Raw genomic sequence first — 7,028 nt, forward strand, 5'->3', positions numbered from 1 at the left:
ATGGCATTTTGACAATATCATACTACATTACAACAAAAGCTCAACTATCCATGGCATGGCATATATTTCACCTGATGCAAGAGACACAATAAATATCACACTTTGGCCACCTAGACTTCAATGCCTGGTTTTGTTTGCGCTTTTCTCTTCCACATTTCTCATTCGTTCTTCCTATCCAGTGATATAGTGATAAAAAATTGCATTCCCACAAGAAAAAAGTTGAAGATGCCTAACAAGAATTATCACAAGCTCTGGTTTGTTCAGCAATTCAACTTAGAGAACTAATGCGGTAAAATTATGTTTCTATTTCTTGGAAAATGTTCCAACAAATTTAAAAAAAAACTAACACCGATGTGATCCAATTAGTTCTTCTATTTGCATTTAAAAGAAAGAGACATAACAACCCTAGCTGCGCTCCGGTGATAGAGGGCGGAGTGGAGGGGATTCCCATCTCTCCTCCGTTGTGTAGTACGTTTTGGTGTCGCGGTGATGTCATTCCAATGGTGGAGGCAGTGTTGTCTCAAATAAGAATCCTCCTGCTCAAATCATGTCTTAGTGGCGCTTGGTGTAGCATTGTCGAGTAGCTTAGGAAATATGTCCCTATTGTTCTTCATAGACATGGGATTGATAATTCATGTTGTTTGCCAGCATGGCTCCTTTGGCATTGTCGGCAACAGCTTTGCTTGAATGGTCCCTTCTTTTGAGCCTTTCCAAGCAAGGTCGTCGGTCTGGTCTTGCGATACTAGCTCATTGGCTGGCTAGATTAGGGTGATATCCCCGTGCATATACTTGGCGCGATTTGGAATCCCGTTTGTTTATGGTGGTCTACTATTGCGAGAGTTCAATGATATTTGATCATCTACCGGTCTTTCAGGTAGTTCAGTGGCTGAATTTGTCGATGTTGTCCGTCATCGGGGATAGCTATGGCTATGGTTTGTGTAACGATGATAAACTCAGCTGTGCCTTCAGCCAGTTTGAAGAATATAATCTTAGTTTCAGTCACCCTTTTTTTAGGGAAGTTTATTGTGTCTGAGGATTTAGTTACCTTGCTTTCACTAGTAGAAAAAGGGTCAAATGTGAAGCACATTAGTACCGGTTTGAATTTGAGCCGGCACTAATGGTATCATTAGTGCCGGTTCGTGTTGAACCTTTAGTACCGGTTCGTGCCACGAACCGGTACTAACACTACAAGAAAACTGTTATTCCATGACGGATTTATGGTGACGTTCTAAGAAATCGTCATGATCTATAACGGATTTCTCTTATTCGTCATGAAATCCGTCACAAGTCAGTGAGATGAGAACAAGCCCAACAACAATGGCGCCCTTACGATGGACCGTCATGGATACCGTCACGTATCTACCAACTGCATACCCCACAGACCGTCATGGATGGCTCATGCTGACGTGTCATGCGTGTTTGACCCACACATATCAGGTTTTGTTTTCTTTTTTCAAGTTGTTGAATCATTATGGACAGCTTTTTGTTGTTTTTTTTAAGGAAAATCATACATACGGACGACAGCAATTTGCTCTCCCGGGCCGGCCGTATGCATAAGTCCATCGATGTGTACACCTATATGTATCCAGGTATCTGTACATCTTTCATGTACTAATGTACCTCGCACGTAAAAAGGTACACGTACGTGTACACGATGATGATATCCGTACGTATTTGCTCAAATCAACTAAGAGCATGATGTCCGTCAAAAAAAAAACTAAGAGCATGATGCTGCTGCTGCTGCGTCGTATCGTTTGTTGTAAACATATAAAAAAAGAAAACAAGTGATGTGGTGCAAGCGGATCGTAACAGGGACCTCACGCTCATGTGATTGGGTCGTTGCCGCTTGGCAGAGTCCATGTTTCAGATATAGGGGTTTCTAAGTGCTTAATATAACAAGCGGAGTTTTTTAGTTTTAAAAAAATTGAACGGGGATTCAAACCACATAGCACTAACCTCTACGTTCGTTGCCAGGTAGGCTACAGTGGGCAGACCAAACATACTTGAGCCTAATTATTTTTGCAATTTTCGTGCGTAGGCAATAATGTGTCTTTTTATGAAAAGACAACAATAGTTTTGAGAGCGGCGAAAGGTCAGATGAGCTCGCCTACTCCTGCTAAGTGGACGGATGGAACAACGCGATAATGAAGGTGGCATTTACTGGTCAGATGAATTTGCACAGCGGAAGAGGCATACATACAGGTGTGGGCCTGTATTAGGAAACAACGGCGTGAGCGGGTGTGTTTACAAAGGAGACCTCCTCCTTGGCGCCGTCAGCGCCCGTTAGCAAACCCAGCGCCCGCAGCGCTTGCATGGGCCTGGCCAGGGCAACGCTCGCAGGCTACAGCCGCTCGCAAGTTAGTTGTCGTTCAATCACTCGATCACTTTCTTTTTGTTCGCTAAATTTTTTGTTATAGTATGTGCCGTTTTTCTTGGAAGAAAAAGACAAACCAGTTTTCTACATAAGTACTCTTGTTCGTGGCAAAAAAATTATCAATTTTGAAAAAAAGTTTATCTAATTTGAAAAAAAACATCAAATTTGAAAAAAAGTTAATTGAATTTAAAATAAAACATCAAATTTGAAAAAATCATCGAATTTGAAAAAAAAGTTCATTGAATTTTAAAAAAAGTTCATCGAAAGTTAAGAAGGTTAATCGAATTTGAAAAATAGTTCTTAAAATTTTAAAAGGTTCATCAAATTCGAGAAAAAGTACATTGATTTTGCAGAAGAAAAGTCATTAAGAAAGAAAGTTTCACGAATTTGAAAAAGGAAAGACAAAAGAAAAGAAGAAGAAGAAGAAGAAGAAGAAGAAGAAGAAGAAGAAGAAGAAGAAGAAAATAAAATAAAAAAACATACACGTAACCACAGCAAGTGAATTGGTTAGGTGGTTGTCGCGTCGGACTCTGAATTCACTCGCCGCGGTTCAAAACCCATCTCGCGTGAAGTTTTTGCAGTCTAGGAAACAAAAAGAAGAAGTCAAAACTGGGCTGGCCCAACGTGACGAGGCGCTAAAGGCGTAGAATAGCATTTGTCTTAACAGAAACGGCTATTTGGTGGGCGTTGCTATTTTGTGAGCAAAAAAATGCTACCTACATACTCCCGCGAAAAATAGAAAAAGTTACAACGCACTTAGTAAAAAATGCTTGTTGACCGGACCCTCTATCATTATTATTTTATTTTCTTTTCCCATTTTCTTTACATTTTTTTTGTATTACTTTTGGTAAAAACACGCGCTACAAATATATAAAATGTTCACATACACCAAATAAATATTCGTGCATATTAAAAAAAGGTTCATGTGTCTTTGGAAAAAAGGTATATGTACGTTAAAAATGTTTGTCGTCTTAAACAAAATCATCGCATATTTATAAAATGTGCATAATGTATTTAAAAACTTAATTGTCGTGCACTCAAAACTGTTCATAGTGTATCTAAAAAAATTCAATGTATCTATTACAAAATGTTCAACGTATTTAAAAAATGACCACCGTGCATTTATAGCATGGTTGACATATTTTGAAAAAAAATGTGTTCAAACATTTTTACCAGGTATTTTACAAATTTTAGCGTGTATCTTAAGAAATATTCAACATCTCCTAGGGCAGGACAAGGATGGCGGCACGGACAGGGAGCAAGGGTAGAGGAGAGAACGGCTCAGACGCAGGAAATGGAGGACGGACGCGGAAGGAGGGTGGTCAATTCGATGAACTTGGGTTTTTTCGGAGCCCGTTTGCATTGATTTTTTTACACTGAAGATACATCATTACATGATTCATGTAAAAATATTGCATTTTTCGAAGCCCGGTTGCTATATTTAAGCCATTAAATGCATTTATAGACATTTAACTGATATAATTCAAATTTGAAATGCAAGTGGTTGAAAAGGTTGGCAAAATTGGGTTGAAACATCGTATTTGTGTCCTTGAGTCTCTGTTTAAGTGTTATACAAGAAAACGAAAGAAACACCAAAAAGGTCTACTTTGAGGGCGAAGCAACCGATGCTTCATCCGTTCGCATTAAAAGTTTTTCTACACTCAAGATACACGATTACATGATCCATGCCAAAATTTGGCATCTTTCGAAATCTGTTTGCTATATTTAAGCTATCAAGTGCATTTCTAGATATTTAACGCATATAATTCTAATTCGAACAGCAAGTGGTTTAAAAGGTAGGAAAATTTGGATTGAAAAATAATATTTGCGTTCTTGAGACTATGTTTAGGTCTTATACAAGAAAACGTATACAAGAAAACGAAAGGATTCCAAACATGAGGGTGCCAAGACTTGAACCTGATCATAGAATTTTTTGTTTTTTAATTTCAAAAAAATGCAAACGAACACCGCAAAGCATGAAAATTCACATTGGAAAATAAGTTCATATATTTGCCTCCAAATAAAGTAGAAAAAAATAGATACCATTCCATTTATCCATGTCCAAGAAAAAAGTAATGGTTTCAAGAGAGAACTGTTCTAGTTTGAAGGTGAAGCGACCGATGCTACATCCATTTGCATAAAAAAATCCTACACTAAAGATACATCCCTACATGATTCATGTAAAAACATGGCATGTTTCGGAGCCCGTTTGCTATATTTAAGCCATTAAACGCATTTCTAGACATTTAACTGATATAATTTAAATTTGAAATGCAAGTGGTTGAAAAGGTTGGCGAAATTGGGTTGAAACATCGTATTTGTGTCATTGAGTCTTTGTTTAAGTGTTATACAAGAAAACGAAAGGAACACCAAACATGATTGTGCCAAAACGCGACCCCAAACATGGAGTTTTTTTTGTTTTTCTTAGTTCCAAAACAATAAATACAAACTCTGAAAAGCATGAAAATTGGCATGTTGTGATCAGATGATTCCTGTAGGGCATGGTAAAAATTTGAGAATGTTTCGCCAAAGTTATGATGTACATTGCTTCCAAATCGAACCATCCCCGAGAAGAAACACGGTTTCGAGAGAAAACGGGTCTACTTTGAGGTCGAAGCAACCGATGCTTCATCCGTTGGCATTGAAAGTTTTTCTACACTCAAGATACACGATTACATGAGCCATGTCAAAATTTGGCATCTTTCAAAATCTGTTTGCTATATTTAAGCTATCAAGTGCATTTCTAGATATTTAACGCATATAATTCTAATTCGAACGGCAAGTGGTTTAAAAGGTATGAAAAATTATATTTGTGTTCTTGAGTCTATGTTTAGGCCTTATACAAGAAAACGTATACAAGAAAACGAAAAGATTCCAAACATGAGGGTGCCAAGACTTGACCCAGATCATGGAGTTTTTTGTTTTTTAATTTCATAAAAACGCAAACGAACACCGCAAAGCATGAAAATCCATGTTGGAAAATATGTTCATATATTTGCCTCCAAATAAAGTAGAAAAAATAGATACCATTTCATTTATCCATGTCCAAGAAAAAAAATTAAATTTAAAAAATAAAACTAAGAAAATAAGCAAAGAATCAAATAAAAAAAATAACTTATGAGTTTTGGAACGAGGACCTCTCTACATTACTAGTGCGAACAAACCACTTGTACTAAGCTGCGATCTAGTCTAATAAACACGCCGTACTCTGTTATACTAGCCGAAGAATTTTTTTAGCCTGCTGCGTTCTGATTGGTGGAACCAGGCCTCCCACGGATCACGCCTCTCCACCGTTCATTCTTACTCGATCCAACGGTCCCTACTCCTTCTACTATCTATTTGTGCTTTCGTTGGTACCTTATCCTCTCACACGAAAACGAGCACCATACCAGCAGCAGGCCAGCAGCGCACTCGAGTACCTTCTAGGCTCTCCGCCGCTGACCGCCGCCGGCTGCGCGACAGGCCGTCGCCCGCGCCTCCCACCGCAGCACGCCAGTGAGCCCCGCCTCGCACTGCCTCTCTTTCGGTTGCTCTCCTATCTCATCTCTCTCTCTGCCTCTCCTTGCAGCAATGGAGGCCGAGCGCCCATGGCGTCACCCGAGGACACCTTCCAGCCGCCGTTCTCCTTCAAATTCGTCGGGATCCGGACGGATCCGGATGCCGGCGGCCCATTCCCGACCTCCCTGCCTCGCCTGGTTTGTCGGCCACTCCGATGTCGTCATCTTCGTCACGGGATCCAGCGCTACCGATGGCTGGCCTCCTCCTCGCCTGGATGTGACCCCCCCCACGCTGGCGCCTCCAATCCGAGCAGCGGCAGCGAACACCTCGACAAGGGCAGTTTGCCAGATCAGTGGCCAGAGAAAAGCCATGGCGATGAAGTCTGATTGATGACCCGCGAGCGCTCGGCGGCGCTTGATGTGGTGGATGCAGAATCGTATAGCTCCGGGTAGAGTAGTAGGCCAGATCTGGATAAAAAATCTGTAATTCCATTTTTTGCTGTGTATTTCTTCCTTTTTTGATAAAGAAGTTATGTATATGGTATATATATATGCAAACTCCTTTAAGGCAATGAGCATATTTAATCAGAATTTTTTTGTTGACTTAATTTTCCATGGACCAAAAGAAAGGAAGTCATGGGCTATCTCTCAATTGCGATTAGTGGGCCTTTGACTGATCTGAAATTTAATGGGCTAAAATTCTTACAAGGCTGATCGAAACATGGGCCGATGGTCTTGACGGGATGAAATTTGGTGGGCCAAAATCCTAAATGGGCCGACTACCACATGGGCCGCCATGTGATGACGTGGAGTACATGATTAACCCCGTTACTTGACAGTAACTGTGACGGTCAAGAACCATCAAGGATCCATGACGGTACAGACGATCCGTCATGGAGTGCATGGTGGTTAAATTATGACGCGATATACATGACGGATTTTAGGTCCGTCACAGACGACCAACCTTGACGGTTTTGCGCACATATGTGACAGTTTGTATCCGTCATGGATTAACACATTTCTTGTAGTGTAAAGGGGTGATGGCAGGCTGGCGTCAGGCCAGGGCCCCACGATCACCTTTAACCTTTAGTACCGGTTTGTGCCACGAACCGGTACTAAAGGGGTCTGACCTATTGTACCGGTTTGTGACACAAACC

General features: G+C 40.5%; 1 long non-coding RNA gene across 1 annotated transcript; it reads left to right on the top strand.

Annotated features, from left to right (window-relative positions):
* The first annotated feature begins 4,763 nt into the window (after window positions 1-4,763).
* LOC123147061 (uncharacterized) lies at window positions 4,764-6,479 on the top strand. The gene is made up of 2 exons (XR_006473037.1): window positions 4,764-5,869; window positions 5,943-6,479. It is a non-coding gene; the product is annotated as an uncharacterized lncRNA (long non-coding RNA).
* The last annotated feature ends 549 nt before the right edge of the window (window positions 6,480-7,028 follow it).

This window comes from Triticum aestivum, chromosome 7A (genome assembly GCF_018294505.1).
Source record: "Triticum aestivum cultivar Chinese Spring chromosome 7A, IWGSC CS RefSeq v2.1, whole genome shotgun sequence".
Lineage (NCBI taxonomy): Eukaryota > Viridiplantae > Streptophyta > Magnoliopsida > Poales > Poaceae > Triticum > Triticum aestivum.